The sequence below is a fragment of the Hipposideros armiger genome, unplaced genomic scaffold (genome assembly GCF_001890085.2).
Source record: "Hipposideros armiger isolate ML-2016 unplaced genomic scaffold, ASM189008v1 scaffold_825, whole genome shotgun sequence".
NCBI lineage: Eukaryota > Metazoa > Chordata > Mammalia > Chiroptera > Hipposideridae > Hipposideros > Hipposideros armiger.
In genome coordinates this window covers 165,308-190,003 of record NW_017732175.1, presented here as the reverse complement: position 1 = coordinate 190,003, position 24,696 = coordinate 165,308, and the positions used below count along the sequence as shown (strand labels likewise).

General features: G+C 37.6%; 1 long non-coding RNA gene across 2 annotated transcripts in view; it reads right to left on the bottom strand.

The window, feature by feature from the left end:
• LOC109374490 (uncharacterized) overlaps nucleotides 1–24,696 on the bottom strand; it is a 145,802-nt gene that overhangs the window by 69,608 nt on the left and 51,498 nt on the right. For both annotated transcript variants that reach the window (XR_002122393.1, XR_002122392.1), the window contains exon 3: nucleotides 18,090–18,161. This is a non-coding gene — a long non-coding RNA (uncharacterized LOC109374490). The remainder of the gene's footprint in view (nucleotides 1–18,089; nucleotides 18,162–24,696) is intronic.

Below are 24,696 nucleotides of genomic sequence, written 5' to 3'. Positions count from 1 at the left end.
AAAAAAAGAAAATCAATGGAGTTTGAAAATGTATCAGAAAGGGGAGAAGGAAGAGAAGGAAGCATCACAGGTGATTCAGTGGTTTGCTATCGAGGAAAGCAGAATGAGACATTGGCAGCACATTGGATCACAACATCAAAAAATAACAATTCCATCTGTTTTCACATTTTTCCTGGGCATCTGGCTTAATTCACGCGTGCCAAATGAGGCCCACCAGCATTTTTTAATAGGAACTTAAGTATTTATTATACTAATATTATGTGCAACTGCATACAACAAAAACTAGAAATAAGACTTTGAGATAATGTCCTGATTTGTGGATGAAAATTACATGATATCTGGCATTTGCTGTACCATAATCCAGTGGGGACGCAAAATCGGCCAGGGGTTAGTAATTGGTGATGATGGATGATGAGAACACATTACACTATTCTCTCCACTTAAGAACAAAAGCCCCCTCACCACTTTTATCTATTCACATGAATCTAATCACTCACACAGAGCTCCTGTCTAAAGAAAATGATCATAATAAGTGAGACTGTAATTTGTAAACAACTTTGACTAAAAGACAAGTCTAACACATTACAGTCATCACTAAACGTAACTGCAAAAGATATAAAACAAACAAACCTAAAACCCCTACCTACGCTTCCCTTCTGTACACTTCTGCACTGTAGTTGAAGTCAAGGAGAATTAATAAACCAAAAAGGTTATTCAAATGCTAAGTTCTTAAAAATACTCATGGATTAATATCAACAAGACATGAGCAATTGGCGTTGGTGCTACCGTCGAGCACTGTCTAGTACATGCCCTGTATAGTACCCTGAGTCAAACGTTTGGGAAAGCTTACAGCCTGGGGAACTACATCTCTAAATATCAACTGATACAAATATTTTATCTTTTGTCATTGCATCCTAATAAAAATGTGACATATAATTGAAGTGCATGAACACCAAGTACCAATCATTAATCTTAAGCTGTAAGCTTCAGCAAATTGTTCTTACTAAAATATAATGGCTAACTGAGACCTTGAGATAATCTGACATGTAACGGACCTTTAATGTGCCTGCTTTCTTAGAATTGCTAGAGCCCAAGCATGTACCCCTGCTAAAAATGTAACTTTACAGGACCCAAAGATGCTAAACCTGAAAAATTATCATGTTACATACATCAATGTGATTAGACAATAGTTTACATTCTCACTTTTCTCTCTCGTCAGCTTTGTTAAAGACCTAAAACCAGGTTTTATGTACTAACAGCGTTTAAAGGATGAATGTGAAAGTTGGACAGTGAAGGAGGCTGACAGGAAAAGATGGATTCATTTGAAGTCTGGTGTTGGAGGCGAGCTCTACAGACACCCTGGACCACCAGGAAGACAAACAAGCGGGTCTCAGAGCAAGTTCAGCCTGAAACATCGCTGGAGGCAAAACTGAGCCAACTGAAGCTGTCCTGCCTCGGGCACCTCATGAGAAGGCGGGGTTCTCGGGGAAAGGCAGCAATGCTGGGTAACGTAGAAGGCAGACAGGAAAGAGAAGACCAAACACGAACTGGAGTGACTCCATACAAGAAGCCACAGGCATGAGTCTGCAGGAGCTGAGCAGGGCTGTGAGGATGGGACAGGGTGGACGTCACTCATCCATAGGGCCACCAGAAACTGGAGGTGACTCAATGGATTGCAACATACAACAGTGTTTGAAGAAGTATACTTTCCATAGAGAAAAAATTAAACCACTAGATTCTATTATACTTTGTATGCATTAACTTTTCATATGACAAGAAAAAATGAATTGCCAATAACTTACTAGAAAGTTTTGTTTTATTTTGGACAGATATATATATAATTTAGGGGTTGAATGGCAGCTCAGCTGCTTGTTATATAACTTTGAGCAAGTGTGACTTGCTATGTGACCTTGAGCAAATCATTGAATCTCTTTATGTCTCCATTTCCTCATCTGTTAAATGGGGATAATAGAGCACTAATTTCCCAGGGTAAGAATTGAATGAATCAATCTAGAAAAAGCTCTCAGGAGAGTGCTGGCACTTAAACACTTTTAAAATGTTAGTTATCGTTCACACTGCTGCCATCACCACCACCATCATCATCTGATATGTGAATTGCTACTGCCTTCCTGTACAAAAACTCAATAGGGTTCTTCCAAGTTTTTTTCTTGGTAAATAATGGCAAGTTTATTCTTCCCAGTCTTAAACAATGAAAACAGCCAAGTAGTTATGCTACAATGGGTTCTGAAAAGTATTAGAGCTCAGATTCAATGTTTTTGTTCAAGAAAGTGGGTAACTGTGTACACATGTAATTGACAGGGGAATATCCAAAAATGTTATTTAAGCTTTTATAAGCATAAGCTTTTGTTTCTCTAACTTTAATGAGAAACTGGATATCCTCATCACTTACCACCCTCCACAATAGCCTTCGCTCTATTTCTCAAACATACCACCCCAATTCCATTTCGGTGACTTTGTACAGTTGTTCCCTTGGCCAGGAATGCTTTGCCATCTGGCTTTAGATGGCTAGTTTCTTATGTTTAGATTGCAAATCAAATGTGACCTCTTCAGAGAGGCACTTCCTGACCGCCTCACGTTTTGATTTGATTTGATCATCACTGGGTAGTCTCCTGCAGTTCTTTTGCATACTTTTTATGATGTGTCTTCCTCATATCTCTCCCAATAAACTGTGGGCCCCATGACAGCAGGCAATTATGTCTTAGCTAATTATAAAATAAAAAAATAGAGGTTCTGCACTGTAGACAAGTGGGAGGCAGACACACACGCACCCCTCACATTTGCACACACTCCTCACATTTGCACACAGACACGCACCCCTCACATTTGCACACAGACACGCAACCCTCAAATTTGCACACAGACACGCACCCCTTGCATTTGCACACAGACACACACCCCTCGCATTTGCACACACACACCCCTCACATTTGCACAGACACCCCTCACATTTGCACAGATACCCCTCACATTTGCAGACACCCCTCACATTTGCACACACATCCCTCACATTTGCAGACACACACCCCTCGCATTTGCACACACACACACCCCTCGCATTTGCACACACACACCCCTCACATTTGCATACAGACGCACCCCTCACATTTACAGACACGCACCCCTCACATTTGCACACACACCCCTCACATTTAACACAGACACGCACCCCTCACATTTGCACACAGACACAGAGCCCTTACATTTGCAGTGGGGGTGTTATGCCATTCCCTCTGCATGGTTTCATTATAAAAACTTTCACTGCCATTTAACTCCTTTTTAGACATCTGTTTAAACTTATAACTGTTGTTTAAATGTATACAGAGGCTCCCCGTCTTGCAATGGGGTTATGTCTACATAAACTTACTGTAAGTTTAAAATATACTAACTCGAAAGTGCATTTAACGCACCTAACCTACCGAACATCATAATTTAGCCTGGCTCACCTGAAATGTGCTCAGCACACAATACCCACAAATGCTGGCAGCGCAGGACCCTGTGGAGAATCTGTCCTTTATCCCTGTGATTGGTGCCTGACCGGGAGCTGCTCACAACCACTGCCCAGGACACGAGAGAGTATCGCACAGCAAGCTACCAGCCCAGGAAAAGAGCAAAGCTCAAAATTCCAAGTATGATTCCTCCTCGATGTGTATCGTTTTGGCACCATTGTAAAGTCAAAAACTTGTACATCAAACCTTCCTAAGTCAGGGCCTGTCTGTATTTCTTTCAGTCATACACTCAAATTTGACACCGAGCTACACACCAATGCTGTGTCTAGAAATCCCACTAGATTAGGGCATGGATGACTAAATATCAGTTTGAACCTCACATAATTGAAAAAACAAAATGTTATGTTATATCTAGACCAATTCGCTTTGAGAATCGATCTTTTTCCTTTTTATTCCATCTGCTTCCACAGGTAACCGAAGGAAACCGGTTCACAAATACCAACATGGGAAACATAATGGAAGGCGGTACATTATTTTGGATTAATTCCATTTCCAGTGGACATATATTAAAACTTTCAGCCTCTAACAATTACCTTCCCTTTCAACAGTCATGTTGCCTACAGTGATATGAGTTCAGGAAGTAAACAAAATGAAGCAACTCTAGGTGTGTTCTATTCAAACTGCTAAAATACGTAATTCAACTATTTTAAAGCTTATTGATCATGAAAAGGTACTTCTCAGCTTACCTACCAAAAACAGAAGAAATAAATCTAAGGAACAGCAAAGGGAGGGTCAGCTAGAATCCCTGTGATTTATTCACGATGTAAAACATCAGTGGAGATGGGGGCAGGCTGGGAGCCAAAGTGCACACCCCCCCTCAACCAAAGGAACTCCACCTGTATCTGTTCCTTGTCCTGGGAACTGCCAGAAGATTGCTCACATACGCTTTCACTTGAATAAAAGATTTTGCAGGTAAAAAGCACTGTGAAAGATTATTGACTATACACATACATAACCCTAGTATTTGCATTCTAATCCTCAAAATTTACGTTTGCAATGAAGTTGGACAGAACTGCAACCAACACACACACTAGAAGGAGCAAGCCGTCCTTTCCCAGGTGAGAATTAGGCTAGAGATACTGCTATTTTAACTTGAGCACTTCACTAAGAAACACTCAACACAGTCACTGCAGAGCATCAGTCAGCATCCCCCACTCTCGTCAAGCTGTTAGTTACAGTGAAATGGAAGGATAAAATAAACAACCCTCCCCACTCCTATTCATCAAGCTTGAATAATAAAATGTCATTGTTGAATTATCATTATTCTCAACCAAATGTGAGATATCCATAAAACACAACACGGAAAGGGGAAAACTGTACATTTTTTCCTAAACTTGTTAAGGATGACCATTAAACTCCACTTTGCTCTGACAACTGTGATTTAGATGGCAACCAAAATGCAGGAAAATAAATTGTCTATTCTGTCTCTTCCTTCTCCTCATGCTTGCTTTATTTATGGTGCTCGTAACTCTGCAACCAATAAAGAGTGGTACTGAATATTGTGTGAAGGCAGCCAAGTCAACTTTAATCAAGGCAGGTCTTAGCAGAGCATAACAAAGTTGCTAGCAAACCTTAGGTTACTGAGAAAAGAACATAAATCCATTGCAAGACTTCAGACATGAATCTGTGTGTTGACTACTGAAATCACCTAATACATATTTTAAGTAGATGATTGAAAGAGCAAATCAATATGTGTAAATTCATTTTAAATGTCATTAAATAGATGCCCAAATCATTATGCTCAATATTAGTGTCTATTTAGGAGGAGATACACCTAGTAATTTTAGAGGCAAGGCTGATCAAGCTTACTTTTTAAAACTAAGCACAAAGTCAAAACAAATTCAGTCTAAAAAATAGCACACAAAAATTAAACTTCAAACGTTTCTGCATGTATTATACTATAAATGTGTTCCCAAATCATTTTGTATCATGGATCATTCATTTCCTCAGAAAATTTTCTTTGGATGAGTATTTTCTTTCCAAAATTTTCTCCAAAAATAAAGTTATATTTAAAATGATATCTATGATGTGGTTAAACATTATACGAAGCCTCAAAAATTATCAAAAAATTTGAAGATTCTGATTAAATAAGAAAAGGGTCTTTTGTATGGTTCATTATTTGCTACAGGAACAAATAGTATCACTTTTCAAATTAGGATCTCTTCATCCCCACACAAAAGTCAATCACATTTCTATGTAATGACAATGAACATGTCCAAACCAAAATTTAAAACACAGTACCATTTACAATCACTTCAAAGAAATTGAAATACTTAGGCATAAGCTCAAAAATACATGTAAAGGATCTGTATGGTAAAAATTAAAAATGCTGATGAAAGAAATCAAAGAAGACAAAAATAAAAGGCGATTTCTTAGGAATCGCCAGTTTAAGATTTAGGTAAGTTATATGTAAACAATATATAAATGTATTAAGAGTCACACCTAATACGGCTATTTATTCTTCTGAGCAATCAGAGTAGCAGCTTGAAGTCTGGTGTAGCAAATGTCCCACTTGTAAATTGGAGTGTTCAGTACTTCATATGCCTGTGATTGCTAAAACTTCAATTTTCCTCATTCCAAAATGATTCTTCCTCTCAGTAAAATAAGTTGGTCCAAACCAAATATAAACCTCATGAGCAACTAGTAAGCAGTCCTTTAAAATCTCAATTATTTTCTGGAAGATAAATTTCAGATATCTAACAATGTTACGTTCATCTTTCCTTCTTAATAGCTACGCATCAAAAACTGGATCTAAAAGCTAGTGGATCTAAAAATTCTATTATTGATGTAAAGGTTATTTCTTTCCCAACTATAAGGGTAGATTTCTTTAAAAAGCACAATAGCAAAACACTCTTCAATGACAGAAATCAAAAGCTAATGAGAAAACCAGGACTGGTTACAATAAAAGTCACAAGGCAAAAATCGCAACAGCCTTTATGGGTCATGGTGATTTTTGTTTTTCTGTAAAGGCAGAGCTCTGAAAATAGATAATGAAATCATAATTCAGAACCTACTACAGGTTCTGCCCCCTGCTATCCCAAGCCAGAATATATGGCTGTAGGGGAAACTGAAATTCCTCTCATCTTCCCTACTTGGAGACAATGGCAGGGAGGCAGTTGGCCTTGCTAGCTCCAGTTTAAAAATACAGTCTGAAGAATACTGAAAGGCTCAGCATGTATCCATTCTTGAACCAATCACAGCGGCCAGTAGCCACCTAGACACAGCTCGGAGGGTCCATCACTGCAACCACTGGCTGGGGTATAATGATTGGCAGCTTCTAGAACTAAATGGCTGGCGGAAGGGAGGAGCAATTCCCTAAAGAAGTTGGGGGCTGTTTTTCCAAAAGAGCACTGTGACATAAAAGGAGTGCTGAGCTAACATCAAGAGCAGCTGTCGTGTCACATCACTGAGTAATATCGAGCATGCTCTTTCTATATCTTAACATTCTCAAATTAAGGGTGTGTTCTAAAATCAATGACATCAATACTGGTTGGCCTGGTAACAACTGGGACATGGTTGTCACTGTCTATGCATGCACAAACTTGGTTTGTTCTTCCAGGTGACATGTCTGGGCCATGAACATCCTTCAACGTTTCAGTCAAGAAGCCACTTGAAAACCATCTGAAAAATGAGATGAATCCTGGGAGCTCGGGAAATGCTTTCCATTGACACGTTCTGGTTAGATCAAGTCAACACTAGCATTAAAACTTTCATTTCTGATGCCAGCAGCTTGAAAAAAATCTGGGAGTCAACAGTGTATTATTGTTTTTAAAAATGCTTCATCAGAAAGTTGAAATATAGAAAGAGCAAGCTTGATATTACTCAGTGATGTGAACAGCTGTTCTGTTAGCTCAGCACTCCTTTCTTTACCTGAAGATAAAGGAAATATTGAAAGAAAGACATATTGATGACATTTAGAACATCAAAGGTAATATGACAGCTCTGATGGCCATTTCAGAAAGAGTTCCAAAATTGCATTGAAGGGTGGACTAGGTGCTGGAGTCAGTGCATAGCTTCCCAAGGGGAGTACTTTGAAGGTGACTGTAGTAATATTCAGCAATGAGGTATGTAGCACTTTTTCCAGGATGAGTTCGTGAACTTAACTGTTTGATTTACAAAAATAAGATTATATAGTTGGAACTTTTTGCATCATACTTTCCCTCTTTCTCAATAATACCTTTCACAGAAATTCCATGGCAACTAGCATAGCTCTAATTCTTTCTATTCAAAGTGGCATACTATTCTGACACAGCTATACCATAATATAAGATGCTATTCATTTATGCATAGGCATTTACTTTGTTTTCCAGTTTTTTGCCTCTATTAAGAATGCTACAATATCTATATATGTATGTGTATATATACACATAAACATGTTACACACATATACACACATATGTAAAACATATACATATATACACACATTTTTCACATATGTAGTCACATAGTTCATATTTTTATGGGATAAAGAGTCGCAATAGTTGGAACTACAGAATTAAAGAGATGTGCATTTTTTATGTTAATAGGGGTTGCCACATTACTTTCCAAAAAAAGATATAAGTTTCCACCTCTGTTAATAATACATTATCCCAGTTCCTCCAACAACAATAGCTGTTCCTTTAATTTTTGTCACATTAATAGGTGTAAAATGATATTTCATTATGTTAACATGCATTCCTCAACTACAGTGAATTGGAGCATCTTTTCCTATGTTTGGGGTTTATTTGAGTTAGTTTTTCTCTAAGATGACTATTTTTATCTTTAGCTAATTTTTTTTTGTTACTTGGTTTTTACTACGTTTCTATACATAAGCGTTCTCTTCATGTTATAGAGAAAACCTTTTAACTATCATCTGTTTATACTTACTATTCTAAATCTGATTTTCTTTTAACACTGTTTATAGTATTTTCTGCAATAGAGAATTTACTAATTTTTATAGTTAAATATGCATATCTTTTAAGCGTCTGGGTTTCCAATTCTCATTGAGATGGAGTTTCCTATTCCTACATTCACATATATCCTAATTGTTTTCAAAGAATTATTTTTATTTTTTATATCTAAGCATTTTATACATTTGGAAGTATTTCCACATGTGGTATAAGGGTCCAATATTCTGTATAGTCTTTATCAGCAGTATTGGAAAGTTGGTTACATTTGATTCAAGTGTCCTTAATAAATCATTTTTGGAATAAGGTAAAAAATGCAAATATATATTATGTACATATCCATCATACTTATTAACTGTTTATTAATTCACTTCAGCAAACATATTGCATCAACTTAAAAACCTGGCTAAATCAAGCTAGCATATTGTCATGAACTAAAAGGCCCAAACAAGACCAATTTTATGGAAATAATCATCACAAAACTTTAACTGCAAGTCAATCCACATACACAGAACACTTATAACATAAAAGGAATGTTTCAGTTAAATTCAAAGGGTTTTGAGCAGATAATGCCCGCCCGTGGTACACAGCAGTCCCTGTACAGATCTTCCTATGTTACTGTCACCATTACATAAAGGAGAGACCATCCAATGCTTTAGCTCAGGACAGACATTAGAAATATTGCTTCCCGAGGTCATCACCACCTGAGAGTGCTCTAACACTCAAATGGGGCCGATAAGCCCAAGGTATTAAGTCGCTTCTAATAGTCTCTATATTACTATATTTTTCGTTTTCTTTCTACATTTGTTCATCAAGTAGAATTCTTCATCCTGGTGCTTACTCCAACACTGTAAAACATTCTAAGTGAGCTGGCTGTTTTTTGGCTTCTCGATTTTTCTCCTCTTCCAAGTGATTCTCCAGACTCCATGGTACCAGCCAAAGCCCAATATAAAATGCCCTCTAACAACACAGCAGGCAAGAGAGGGCACCAGCCTGGCCAGCCTCACGCAGGATTCCTCGGGTGCGGAGGCAGCAGCTGCTCCCTCCTGGGCCAGCATCAAAAGAATACAGAATTCTATGTTCTAGCTGTTTTCTTTTTTCTTTGTGAAACAGCACTTTTGATCTCCTTGCCATTTATTATCCGAGATGGCATTTTTGCCAGCAGCAGTTTGTCAAATTGAGGTGTGTGCACCCACACTGATTTCCAGCTCAGCCCCCAAATCCCTTTCTGAATCCCAGCACACGCATAGTCACCGCCACACAGTACACTGCGTGTGTACAGGTGGTTCTTTCTTGTGCTGGGTCTCATCTCAATCCAGGTAAGAAACCCTGCCTTGTATGCCTCTCAGAGTCCCTTCCAGCATCATCAGAGCCCTGGTCAATCTCCGATGCTAAGAAAATCCTCTCTGACTGATGTACAACACACACTACCAGACTGTAAATCCCTTCGCGGGAAGGGCCTGAAATCCTGGCCCCTGGAATGCCTGCAATCGGGCAGATCCCCAGATGACGGCTCATTCATTTATTAGTTCACTAAGCACTTTGAACGATCTCTAATTCTCAACATTGGACAAGAGGCTTAAGGACTTTATGATGACAGGACCCTAAGGATATTTCCTTTTCAGAAAATGTTTTGTTTGCTTATTTTAACCAAGAAGACAAGTTTCCTCAGAAAGCAGATTTCTTTGTGAAAACTTAATGCAAATAATGAATGCTTGTCACATTGTCCACATAAAGCTTACCAAGTAAAAATACTTCAAATAAGGGCCGGCCGAGTGGCGCGATGGTTAAGAACTCGCTTGGGATGCCAGAGGGCCCCGGTTCGGATCCCACATATGAGGGCCAGTGACACTGCCCTCTACAGCTAAGATGCTGAACAACAGCTCAACCTGGAGCTGGGCTGCCGTGAGTCGCTGGCGACGGCGTAGGCTGCAGTCCCTGTGGCAGTGGATTGCCATGGGCTACCGTGTGTAGCCAGCAGCCAGCGTGAGCGGCCAGCAGCCGCAGTGAGCGGCCGTCCAGAAGCCGGCAACTGATCTGCCTCGCCAGGGAAGAGCGCAATGATGGTGCCAACTTGGGCCAGTGAAGCAGTGTCCTCCACAACTAGATTGAAGAACAAAACGACAGCAACTTGTCTGTTCCCCTTCCCCTAATTCCCCAGTACTGTTCCCATCCCCCCAATTACCCAATAAAAATCTTAAAAAAAAAAATTATTGTTTAAAAAAAATACTTCAAATAAGATTGTCCTAATTAAAACAAACTAAAGTCACTCTTTGATCTGAGAATTAAAATAAGTACCAAGAATAGTGAAGTACACCAAAAATGACAAGTGCAACTCATGTCTAGCTTCCTAAGTAGATCACTTTAAAAAGAAATTGGCTTTATTATCTTTCTGTTCAAAATACTTCATTTTGTATAGCATTGCAAAGTTTCTCAACTGTCTAAGGTAGATTAACAACAACAAAAAATAGTTGCTATTACAAATGTTAGACAATCAAGCTCAAAATGTTGGATGGTAAATAAGAAACCATCACTCAAACATCGATTCCACAATGCAGAAGAGGGGAGAGACGTGTTCCTCAAAAGCAACCAAATATAATACTAAAAAGCTATGTTCTCACAGGTAAGAGAGAGATGCTGAGAAGGGCAGAATGGGAGATTACACAGAGCTAACATTTGAACCTGCCAAGGCCATTGGCTCAGAAGCTAATAAACATTGTGCTAAAAGAATTGATGCTCTAAGCCATAAAACACTAACTCTCAAACCAGAACAGAGGTATGCTTGCTAAACATTGTTAGACAAGTTCTTGAGCCCTACCTTAGACCTACTGAATAAAAAATGTTGAAGTTGGGGCCCGCCAGGGAATTCTGACATGTTATATTTCAGTACCACTTGCCCAAACTGCATGAATATACCCAGAAACAAGGACAGTATTAGGCAAATTTTGGTAGAAATTAAAGCTTAAGAGAATTGAACATCTTAATCAAGACAAATATTAAGAGTTATTAGGATAATAAAAATTAGAGGATATTAAATTATAACTAATGTCTATTATATTTTGTAACAGCTTACTGAGATATAATTCCCATATGATAAAATTAACACATTTAAAGAATTCAGTGGTTTTGGAGTATTCTAGGAGTTGTGCAGCCATCATCACAGTCAATTTGATAATATTTCATCACTCTAAAAAGAAACCCTGTACCTTTTAGTAGCTCTCCCTGAACCCCCCAGCCCTCAGCTCTCAGCCCTAAGCATCCACTAATATTTTTCTTGTATTTTAGACCGACCTATTCTGGACATTTTATGTGAATGGAACCACATGATATGAGGTCTTTTGTATAGCTTAATGTGGGTCATCTTTTCAATCTCTTGGTAGGGTCCTTTAAAGCAAAACGCATATGATTCGTGTTAAATGTCTCCTGAAAAATATCAGCTCTGCATTCACTACTTAATGCTAAGTATAATTAAGACACTGGATAGTAACACATGGGAAACTTATGGTTTATACTGTGGCAGTGTCACTCGATTAGGAAAGATTCTGTTCACACTACTGAGACTTGACCTACTACGGCCACCTGGTAGCAGGGTATCCGAACTGTCGAAACAGTATTGGGAATTAGTTGTTTAAACAGTTGTTAAAAACAATGGTTCTGTGACAACTCTGCCATCATCTATAATATTATCACTTCTGCTGCATAAAGGTAATCAGAAATACAAAATCATGCGTTATGAAGACTACTGCTTTCTCCTTTTAATCTTTTAAATACTGTGTACTCTGCAAGGGTGATTTTCCTTGGCAACACTATGCAGATCTCCCACGTTACTAGGGACTCAAGAAGGCAACCCAATGATGTTGTGCGACAAACAAACAAACTGGTTTTGGTTACCTTGGAAGTCTAGAAAAAGAGCAGAAGCTGAGAAGATGTGTGTGCCTGTAAAACAAAGGGGGACTCAGATGAAGATGCTTGCACACATCAGACTAATTTTCTCCAATGGGAAATGTAGCGCATGAAATAACAGTAAACAAATTGGCACAGACAGGCAGGCAGAATGGCAGGCTAACAGGCTGACAGAAAGGAAGGCAGAGCCAGGCAGTCAGGAAGAAAAGCAGACAGACAGAGGGACAAGTACCAGAGATTTTCTTTGACACAATCTCTAATGGTCCACCGCATACAAGGCACTGCACTAAGCACTGACCTAAGAGATAGACGCCAAAGACCTTATCCTCAGAAAGAGTCTGCTTGTGAAGACAACACACATAAAAGTAAAGAAATGCTGACTGTAAAAGCCTAAGAAATCGGAAATTGATCTTGTAGGCAATGGTGACACCTTCGAACATTCTGAATAGGGAGATTAAGAACCTACACAAATGAATCTAAAGATGGTTTACAGGAGAGAGATAGAGAGAAAGTGATCAGAGGTAGGCAGATAATTCCAAGAACAACTACAACTGACTAGGTAGGACAGGATTAGTACCTAGAAGAGATGAGTTGGGGTGGGAAAGAGAAATGGATGAGAATCTGTAAAGAAAAAACTGACAATAGTTGTTACATCTCTGTAAGGCTAAAAAAAAAAAAAGGAGAGTGGGGAGTTAAGGGTGGCTTCAAAGAAAGAGCCTTCGTGAATAACAAAGGAGGTGAGGTCCACAGTTCTGATTTTCAGAGAAAAAGAGGTAGTTTCAAATTTGTTGAATAAGAGACACATATAGAAATACCCAGTGGAGAGCATATTTCAGGCCAAGAATAATAGAGCTGGCATCAGTTTAGCAATTTGAAAACAAATCTTAATCCAATATGGAAAGTTAACAGCTAAAACAATTCTATTAAATTTAGTCCCCCATGAAAAACTTCCATACTGTTTAATTAAAATGATCTATTGCTGTTCTCTAAGCGTAGTTTATAAAGCAAGGCTGGGGAGTGGAAGGGGAGGAGGTGACACACAGTTAAAAAGCACTGCTTTATATATTGACTATAGGTAGCAAAGAGTTGGAAGCAGATAAAAACTGGAGGGGGAAAATAAATACAGCCTCTATTTCTGACATCAGCGAGACCACTAAACCTTGATTCTTTCTTATGATCACTGTCTGTACTGTGTGAACGAATTTAAGTCTCCTGCAAAGTCCTCTCGCTTTATTTGCTTTATGTAATGCTTATCTCCAAAACCTCCAAGGAACATTAGTTTATTCATCCTTATTAAATCTGCTCAGGAAAGATCCCATTTTCTCGATAAAATAAAATAAGAAATAAAAGAATTTTTGAAGTTGGAAAATGCTCTCTAACTCATCCATATGTGGAAATTTTGTTTTTGCTGTTTTGGCATATTGAGAAATATTTGTATTTTCCCCTTTACAATACTGGTTATCTATTATAGACTTATTTTCTAGATACTCATAGGTAAAAATATATTTTCCAATTCTTTAATTTCCTTTGGTAGTATTAACATAATTATTAATTTGAGAAAGTTTCCAATAGCTACTTTAAAAATTAAAAGTACCTCTGTCATGTATTATATCATCTAAAGGTCCCAAACGAAGATCTAAATCATTCCAAATACCAAGCATAGTAAATAAATATAGGTAAGAATCATGAAAACTTGAAGAAACTAATCAGAAAACAACCAATTTCATAACTTAATTGAAAATAAAAGCACATCTCATTACCAATGTTATAAGAAGATGAATGTAAGTGATAAACATGTATTAGCTTGTTTTGGATAAGTGTTTCCTCTGATTTTATTTATGGTACCAAAGCTGAAAATGTGCTATTTGGAAAGGTCAAAAGAAATAAAGATAATGATAGCATCCAATCAATCAAGGATAATAACCTCCTAGCCTGATGAATCAAACATCTGTCAGATACCATCTCAAGGCTGTCCTGATACATCCAAGACAGAAAAAAAAGTACTGGTAATAACAAAAAGTTCACCGATAAATACTCTTCCACATACATTTACCAGTTAATTCAATTTTATGATTTGTCATTCCATAGTTGTAAATAACTTGTTATTCATCTCTATAACTTGTCCTCACTGTTTTGCTGACATATTTACTATTGGTTTACCTTAAAATAAGTTACAGAATTATGCTGATAGCATTCATTAACCTGAAAGAAATTCAATTAACTACTAATAACTTTTACTTGAAATGCTATTTACATTTACTGAACTGACACTATACAGGTATCACAATTAATAAATCTTTTAATTGGGATTCAAAATTGAACATAAAGCAGGTGAAATTACCATTAGTTCAATATTCAAAAATAAAAATGAAACAAAGAAAAATAGAAAGACACCATAGATAATGGTATGATATCAAATTGTTTGAGAGAATCAAAAGGCTCACCAGTACACAAAGGTAAATTTTACATTAACTCTAAAGTGGAAATGCTAACAAAGTTGTTATCTATACTACAGTAATAGAATTATTCCTTAATATATAAGAAATATTCCTTAAGTAATATATAAGCACTTCTAACAAGTATTTATTTCACAAGCATTAAAAATCTTCATATAAAATAATTAGTCAATGTTCCTGACATAATAAGTACCACATGGTAAATGTAATCAAAACCCACTTTAATGGCAAAATATCTCCAGGTACCAAGGTGAACACTCAAAATGTGAAGTTTCATTAGTGCAGAGATAGAATAAATTAAGAGAATGGACCAAATCTTAACCAAGCTGTTTCATACTAATTGGGAGTTTGACAATTATGATTTATAACTTCTAAAGTAAGGTTAGCAGAAAAAATTTTCTCATTTGCTGAGTTAATCAAAATTCACCATAACTAATCTTTTTTCTTCTTGCAAGGAGTACAGGTATTACATAGCTCAACCTTCCTTCCAGGAATTTAAATGCCAGTGTGCTTAATAAAGAAAATATAAACATTCATATCGCAACCTCAAATTTTGTTAAACTGAATAAATGACAGAGAAAGAATGCCTCCAATTACCCTGAAAGGCCTCAGGATTCTACTTCGCTACGATACAGCATTGTTGCAGGCTGATGGAAAACTAACAGATGTCACAGATGTGGATTAGTAGACATGTGGCCCTGTCCTAAACATCCACAGAGACATCTGATTCATGCTAAACAGTCCTTGAAATTTGGTCCAATCGAAAACGTCCATGAGCATACTGGGTCCCTGCCAAATCATTCCTGATATTTGGTACTGTCAAAAACATCCACTCTTAGAAAACATCCCTGAGTCCAAATAGCCCATAACATTTATTTATACTTTTGGTTTACAGGATTAGTATGTAAAAAATTCGACCATGTTTTACTGGTCCAATAACCATGCTGTGTCTGTATTGCCAATAACGATCCTTCTTGCCTGGGTAGCCTAGCCAATAATGGCTCATGTGAAGGACCAAATGTCAAAGGCCTTTGAGCGTGGACCAAGTATCTCCATGGACATTTTGGACAGGACCAAAGGCCCTGCAAGACAGACATGATATAAAACCCACTTTCTACAAATAGAACCTCCAAATCATTTCTGCACTGCATTTAACATATGTAATGTATACACAGCCTTTAATGCTGTTAATATGAAAACATTACTTTCTATTTACAAAAAAGTTTGCATATTCTTTCAATTTATTTTTCTCCTATGGAGGCAAGAACTGTTGCTTCTGTAAAGCCCAGAAAGGAGATATATCGATTTGTTTTTATGCTCTGAGAAGATAAACAATTCACCCATCCAAGAAAATACTAGTAAATTATGAAAGTATGCTTACAATTCTGTTATTATTGGGATAAAATACTAGTTTTAGACTAATTTGTAACATTAACATGTTATATATTTTGCTTTGTTATGTAAGGCAAGATATTTTTAAAAAGGCATAAAAGGAATGAAAGGTGTTATGGAGGCCTCTGCTAAAAATGTCCCATTAAAAAGGGGGAACACTATTGTGTTTCCCTGAAAATAAGACCTAGCCAGAGAATAAGCCCTAGCATGATTCCTCCAGGATATGAGGGCACGCACCCCTCACATGAGGGTTTTATGACCTGTTTTAGGGAGAAAGGTGCCTTTCCCACAAACTCCTTCAGCTTAAAATATTCAGTATGCCAAGGTGCATGTTTTGGCACCTAAAATCATACAAGGGCTTATTTTTCAGGTAGGTCTTATTTTGGGGAAAACAGGGTAGAAACAGTGTTCCATCTGAAATATTATGACAGTATTCGTATCTCATTTCCTACAATGAGAGATGGTATTTTATTCAACAGCAAGAATCTTGGAATATACTCGTAGTACTCAGAGGCCTATTGAATGTTTCAATCGAAAGCTTATTTTCTCAAGGACATCTTTGATTTAGTAATAATTGAGATTAATAAAATTAAAAAATAAGGAAAATAAAACTAATAGTCCTGTCTACATAATTGAAGCAAAGGAGACTGGCGAATTTAAGCATCTGGTCATGGATACGCCACACGGATAAATGAGAACAATTACATCTACTGGGTTAAATAAATATATAGTCGTTTAAGTTGGCGTATTTATATTTGTTAAGATCCGTAAATTTGCTTTCTCTGTACATTCATATCCATTCTCCTACAAATTTCCGTTTATATTTATCTTTTTTCTTCTCTCCAAGATGACAAATCTATTTCCAGCCAGTACAGCGATAATGCCCCTTTTGTTATGCCTGCAATGTTCTGTGTGCTGCTCAACAGAGAGAATACACCATGCTGTGAATCATGATTAACTGCTGGCGATACCCCATACCCCGGGAGAAGGACTGGGATTATGAAATGCCTCCTGTAAACAAGATGCAGAAAGTAATCATGGAGCAAAAAGATGTGGGTCTGTGAGCAGTGATAAGTTACAAAGCCAATAAACATTTGACTAATGAATCATCCAGGCAGGTAACAATAAACGCATTTGAAACACAATGTTACCCATCTATTTGTTTTAACATAACCAAAGGTTGCTGAGAATTCTGCTATGACAAGAGAGGATCAGGAATATGCATCAATGTATCCAGAATCAAGTTCTTTCGCCCATTTATCCAGTGGCCTAAAATTTACACTGATAACTTATCAGAAGTAACCCTTTAGAAAAAAATCTCAAGATTTCATGGAAGAAGAGTAGAGGTTCAAAGGAGCAAATGACATTTAATATTATTTTCTAGCCTAGAGTTAATTCTACAAAAGTTAAAGAATAATTTTACAGAGTTAATAAAGCCTCTCTCTTCCATGAAACCTCACAGAAGTATTAATTCTGTGAAATGATTCCATTTCTAACTATATTTTTCAGCATCCCTAGAGATTCTAACATACTGGTAACATATCTCCTTTTTTAATTTTGCAAATCTGGTCACCCTGTAGATATCTTATTATTGAAAGCTGGGACGAGTGAGATTTGTGGATGTTTTTCGTTGTCACTGCTGCCAAAAATATTTACACTTGAACAAATACTTGAGTACTCAGGATTAACATCCACACAGCAGCTCTGACACAGTACAGGGGTGCTGCATTGTAACTCTGCCCTCGTGGTCCATGCTGAGGTTAACAGAGAAGCAATAATGGATTCTTCTGATAATTCAATCATTAAATCACCTTAAAATGAAACCCACTTTTTGGTATTACATTTAAGTTCCGGGATATATAATAGTCATGTGAATCAGTCCCAAATAGAGAAAACAGAGAAATATAAACACTAATGAAGATTACCTTTGCTCCAAAGATGACGAAAATATTTATCCAAAGGCTGATTCAGGATCACAAGGCAGTATTTCAAATTCCCTATGGGAAAAAAGAAGTGAAATAAAGTAAGTAAACCGAGTCTTTTATTTCCCTCATTTAAGTCTGGGATCCTACTCTACTAGTCCATATTGTCTATCTACACAGAACTAAATTTCAACCACAACTAATTTCTCATACCTTAATTGTATTTTTCTCTTACCTTAATTTTAAAAGACACCATAGATTAACTGTACCTACTTTAGTCAATATGTCTATCACATAGCTATATTGCTGGGGAATTTATTATAAAAACAATTTATCATAAAAGCAATTGGGTAAGTTGCTTTTCTTGCAGTTTCCCTGTGCCTCAGTAAAGTAAAATGACAGATTTTTGCATAAACTATCTTCAGAAAAGGGATGAGTGGTTTAAAAATATTCATCAACACATTGAAGATAGTACAAATTCCGCCAAAGCATAATCATACAAGAAAGTGGCAGGAGTGATCACCTGTGCTCTTAGAAGTGGCTTAGAACAAGCTTCAGATACAATCTAACCAGCACTGACAAGAACTTAGGGCAGGGAAGGAGGTTGTAAAAAGATCTAAATTTTGGATTTACATCAATTATCACAAATGATGAATCTACCTTCAGTATACAGAGCAGTGAATCTCAACCTCACTGTATATCAGTCACAGATTAAAAATAATAATAATAATAATAATAATAATAATGGCCAATCTCATTCCCTAGAGATTCTGATTCAACATGTCTGCACTGGGGCTGGGTGTTCCTGATTTTTAAAAAGCATCATAGGAGAGTCTAATTGGTAACCAAATTTGAGAACCACTGGTATGGTGGTGCCTTGAAATAGTAAGTAATGATTGTAGAAAGCTATCATAAATAGTAATGTGATTTTTAAACACTGTTCATCTTTATCTCGTCCTTTTTAATTGCTGTTATGTGAAAAAAACATTGATAGCATATGCATAAGTTATTTGTAATTTTTTATAAATAAACATAAATGGGTTGCTTTTTTCTTTAATTGATTTAAAAAAAAGAACTAAAGACTAGTACTCTAAGTGAAAATACACTGAAATGAAACAATTTACAATAGAGAAAAAAAATTTACTAAAATGCATTAGCAAGTTATCAAGGGATCATGATCTCTGTTTAAAAGGAAATACTGGAACTCAAATAAAATCAATAGTAGCTAAAACACATGCCTGTCATTATATAAATACCTATTTTGTTAGAGGACCAAAAACCATTATTATGACTCTCTTATCCCTGAAAGTATTTCAATTAAATGATGAAAACTCTAGGGCACTGAGCTGCATTTTCAACAAACCTCTATATTTAAGAGCAGGATTTTTTTTAAGTGTGCACAGGGAAATCAAAACTGTCAAGTCAATTCGTTCTTTGAGGAAATAAAATGCACGTGGACAAAACAGAACTATTAAAAAGCTCTGGACAAATACTCCGTACCAAAGCCTATTAAAATAACGGAATTACCAATGGACTAAGAATTGGTCAAGTCATATATAAGAAATTGCTTCAGAGAAAGTAAATGAGTGGACATAAACAGATACTTCCCTGCAAACTCTCTCTTGTCCCCATCCCTACTGCCAAGAACAACCATTTAATATACCCCAGGGGCACCCCCTTCTACTGGCAAAGTGTCTTGGTTGGGATGACAAATTAGATGGTCATTCTGCCCTATATCATCTTTGGACCCCATCTTTCTGTTTCAATCTTCAGCAAAACTCACTTCAATGAGTTTTCATCCCACCACTTCCTGGAAATAACTATGATCAGGGTCATTAATGACCCCCCGCTGTAAAATTCAATGGCTATATGCCAGTTGTCATCTGGGCCAACACATCTCAGTAGCATAACAGGGGAGGTCACTTCTTGTACCCTTTCCTTCCTGAATCATGTTCTTCCCTTGCCGTCTCGGAAGTCCCTCTCTGCTGGCCCTTCTCCCGTCTGACTGGCCCCTCCTTCTCAGTCTCCTTTTCTGCTTACTCCTCATCTGGGTAGAAAGCCCTCAATAAACAGTTGTGGAATCCATGCTGCATATCCCCAGCGTCTATACCAGGCGTGCTGTAGGTGTCTACCCTTGGGCCTTGTCTTAATTCTGTACCAACTCCCTAGGTAATGCAAATACCATCTATACTGACCCTCATATGCCTGTCTCTGACCTGAGGCTGTCTTCCTAAACTCCAGAGCTGTGTTTAATTGCCTACTCAGCAACTCCACCTGGATATGTAACAGGCACCTCAAACTTCACCTGCCCCAAATCCAACTCCTGACGACCCTTTCTTCATCCAAACCTTCCCTTTCAGTCTGGCCCACACGGTACCAACTTCATCGCTAATAAGCTCTTCACATGAACATTTTCCATCTCTAGATTTTATCCTATGGCCCTCTAATTGGCCTTGCTGCTTCCACATTTGTCTCCCCGTTCTCTGTTCTCCACATAGTAGCCAGATAGAGCTTGTTAAAATACAGTCGGATTAAGGCATGTCTCTGTTCAACACCCTCCAATGGCTTCCCTTCACAGGAAAAGCCAAATTCCTAACAAATCACCTACAAGGCCTTATGTGATCTCACTGTTTTTTCTCTTCCTCTTCTTCTCTTTCTAAAAAGCACACTAGCTTCCTTGTTGCTCCTCAATATACCAAGAACAATGCTACCTTTCACATTTTTACTATAGATAGCCACATACTCAGGGAGCGCGCCCTTTCTCTCTCAAGCTAAACCCTCAGGTCTCTGCTCAAACGCGGATTACCATACAGCTTCCTTGACCAACCCATCTTCAATAGGAAGCCCCCCAACCCCACCCCATGCTAGCACTTACCTGTAACTTAATTTGTTCTATTGACCTTATCACCAATATGTTCAATCCTTTTTTCTAATGTCTGTCTCCCTACAGGAGAACATAAGCTTCTGGGTCCAGTAACTACAGCAATGCCACACATATAGTAAGCACTCTATAAATATTTGTTGAGTAGCTCTTCCAACTCTGACTTTATGTCCATTTACAACAAATTGACTCTAGTTACTCTAATAACCAAGTGACTCCCCCCATTCTGTCTGGGGACGAATGATGCCATACCCAACACAATTCCTCACAGGATGAAATAACCACCTCAAAAACATACAATGGCCCTTTCTGGGTTCTGGAGCCCTCAGTTATGCTCCTAAGTAAATATTATGCAAAATGTTCCAGGAAGGATACCAGAAAAGACAGCTACAAAAACCAATCACCTTCCTTAGAACAGCTATTGTGTTTTGATCATTATAACTCAAGAAAAATGTAAAGAAAGTGGAGCTAGTCCACAGACGTCCAACTATATAATTAACGAGTTAGGAAATATTTTATCTGAGGTTAGATGAAGCCTTTTCAAGCTGAATGGATGTCTACATTTACTACATATTTCGGGAAGAAAGAAATCTACGTAAATATGACATTGAGCCCTAGAAAGCTGGGCATATTTCTAGTTATCGTCACTCAACCATTCAGGTTGAAAGCGTAAATGGATTCAGAAATGTTAAGTCAATTTCCATCTAAGAGCATTACCTCCTATGATGCAAAGGTGATGGGTCTGTCCAAGTCTGGTAATTCGAACATTATATACACTATGCCACTAAAAACAAAAATGCCCCGATAAATTCTCACAGAAATCCACATATGCTACAAATGCATGTCAGTTCAGAAAAGAAGAACATTTTTTATTCACAACGAGTAACCTTCCACTGTGTAACTAGGCGGAAATAGGGGAGGTTCAATCAGACAAAGTCAAGTCTTTCTTGACATAAAAGAAGGCTATACCAAGAAATATTTTCTTTTTTTACCCTTGCAAAGGTTAGCCATATCCAAGTTCTCAATAAACCCACGTTCACTATAACCCGAATAAAAGGATCTGAGTCCGTCTCAGCACTGACACCTCCCGCGTTGCTGACCGAGTTCAAAGCTGTCCCCGGTCCTTCTGACCTGGGCCACAATAAACTGTTTCCCGTCACTCAGGAAAATCAAGCCCTGCCTAGCAAACTGTAGACGTAATGTCATAACCTTAAGGGTTCATCATATAGCACTAAGACATTACAGCCCATCATGTCAGCTTTGACACTTTGACAGCTGGGCCCACAATAGTGCTCAAGCTTGAAAAGTCCCTTTAAAGTGTTTTCTGAAGGCAGAATGCATATAAGTTTGGCAAGTGCTTCTGAAACAAATAGAGGGCCTCCCTTTTAATCTAGGCTCCTCGTCCAACCTCAGTCCATTTCTATCCACCTCAGAAAGCACAGAATCCCTTTCACTGGCCAGCAATAGGAGGCCAAAGACGTCACCATGTCAGTCAGTGCCGTCCCATTGTGGATGCCTTCTCTAGACCTCCCACTTGGGTTTGGCTGGGTGAGAAGTGTTTGGGGGATGGGTGGGCTTCACACATTAACTATTCTCCGAATGAATGATGACAATATGGATACCTCCTTTTCCTTTTCCTTTTTTTTTTTTTTTCTTGAACATCCTGCTACCTGTTGACAGCTCAGCGGCTGCTCAGCTCGGGCTGGACTCGAACCACTGTTGCTCAGAGCTCAAACTCTTGAGCGAGCTCTTAACCAACTGAGCCACTAAGCCGGCCCTTCCTTTTCCTTTTTTAACATTCCTTAAACGGGATTTTGATTCAAGAACACACCAATATTTATAATCAAAATAAATCCAAATGAAGCTAAACTGGGATATATTCAAACCAGACTGATTCTCTGAGACCTACAGTTTGGAAGGAGAAAACAACCGACATTTATTTGGAATTTCAGAGTTTACTGTGCACGTTCAACTGCCTTTTTCCATTGACACTGATTACACAGCACACCACCACGGGATCAAAGTACTTCTGAATAAAATTGGAGTCATGTTGTTTGCTCTTTTTCTAAAAGGTAAAAATATACATATTTAAATTCAAAATAACTGTTTGCTAACACTAATTCTGATTACACACAGAGCGTCCCTCATATCAAGAGTCAAACCCGCGCTGGAGGAAATCTTACTAAACTCAGGGCGGGTGGACATGTTTGTCTCACGGGCACTGTGGGCTGTTAGAGAATTCAAGGGGAAGCCCTACCATCAGCAGGCAGAGGTCTGACACCAATAAATGGTCTGCACTGGACCAGCGAGAGCCTGGTGTACACAGCCCCTGAGGGGCGTTCCCCAGGCCCGGGGCCAGGCGAGGTAACAGAACAGGTCAGGTTTCTCTGCTACTGCTTTTCTCCTTTGTCATAGACATGATCTGCACACAACACAGTCTATAAGCAGAATGTCCAAAGGTTTGGTTTTGTTTTTAATAGAAAATGAATGGAAACAACCCATTAGTACTGGATTGTGCTATGTCCCACACAGAACAGCTCTACATTATCTAATATGGAAAAATTTCCAAATAAAGTGGAAAAAGCAAGGTGCAAATCAATGGCTATGTTACAAAACCAGCTGTATAAAAATTTAAAAAAGAAAATACATTTATTTTCACAAATACCATGAATATCTATCAAAGAACAAAATTGTTAGCTGGAACATAAAAATATAAGGGAGCAGTACTTTTTACCTGTTAATCTTTTTTTTATTTATAAATTTGGTACCCTGTGCTCATATTATCAAAAAAATAAAAAATAAAAAAGTAAAATAGTTTAACTGATAAAAATAAAAGAACCCTTCCCAGGCAACATGCCCCACACCAAAGAATATGATGACCAACAATCTTTAAATACTATAGAATATAACAAAAAGTTAGTAAAATAATAGGTTATTTGGGTTTTGGAGTAAAAATTAAAAGCAGATAATTTTTGAAACTCTCTAGCATTCTTTCCTCCCCAAATCATCAAGTAATTTATGCTAATTAGAGTGAGTGGATTTTAGTTTTTCTAAGAAGCTAGTGGAAATGTAACAGGAATCTCCAGACAGCAAAGGGAGAAGCAACTCACTTTAAAGGAAAAAATGTAGAGTTTTTTCCTCCACTGAAATATGTTGCAGAGAATGCAGAAAACATTCATTCTTCAAAGCTTAGGGTAAGATTTTTATAAATCAGTGTTACGCTTAAGAATTTACCCATGTCCCGATTCCCAATTCTATTACTATTTTCATACTTCCCTCACATTTAACATTTCTTTTCATCAAGAGTTACCAGGCATGAACCTAGAAAACGGTGTGACTTGTTAAAGCCAATTACCGTAGGGGCATGAGAAAAGGGGAGAGGGAAAGCATTAACTTTTCCTGTATTTAACTTTATATCATATAAATGCTTAAGTCAAGACCGTCCCACATTTAAAAGCATTTTTAAAGGTGGTTAGGAAGGGGAATTTGTGAGCAAATTCATTAATCATTTTCACGTGTAAACCACAGTATTTATTTCCTTCTGTTAATAATAGTGATATACTTCTCATTTTAAAAGTTTATACACTTTAGTCTTGTAGAAAAAATAAGTTACTCATCCCTTTTATCTTCAAAATTTAGCCTAGGCCCTGGCACAAAGGAGTCACAAAATAACTATTTCTAACTTGAACTTTGAAAACATTCATTGTGCTGCTTCCTGTACCAGTAAAA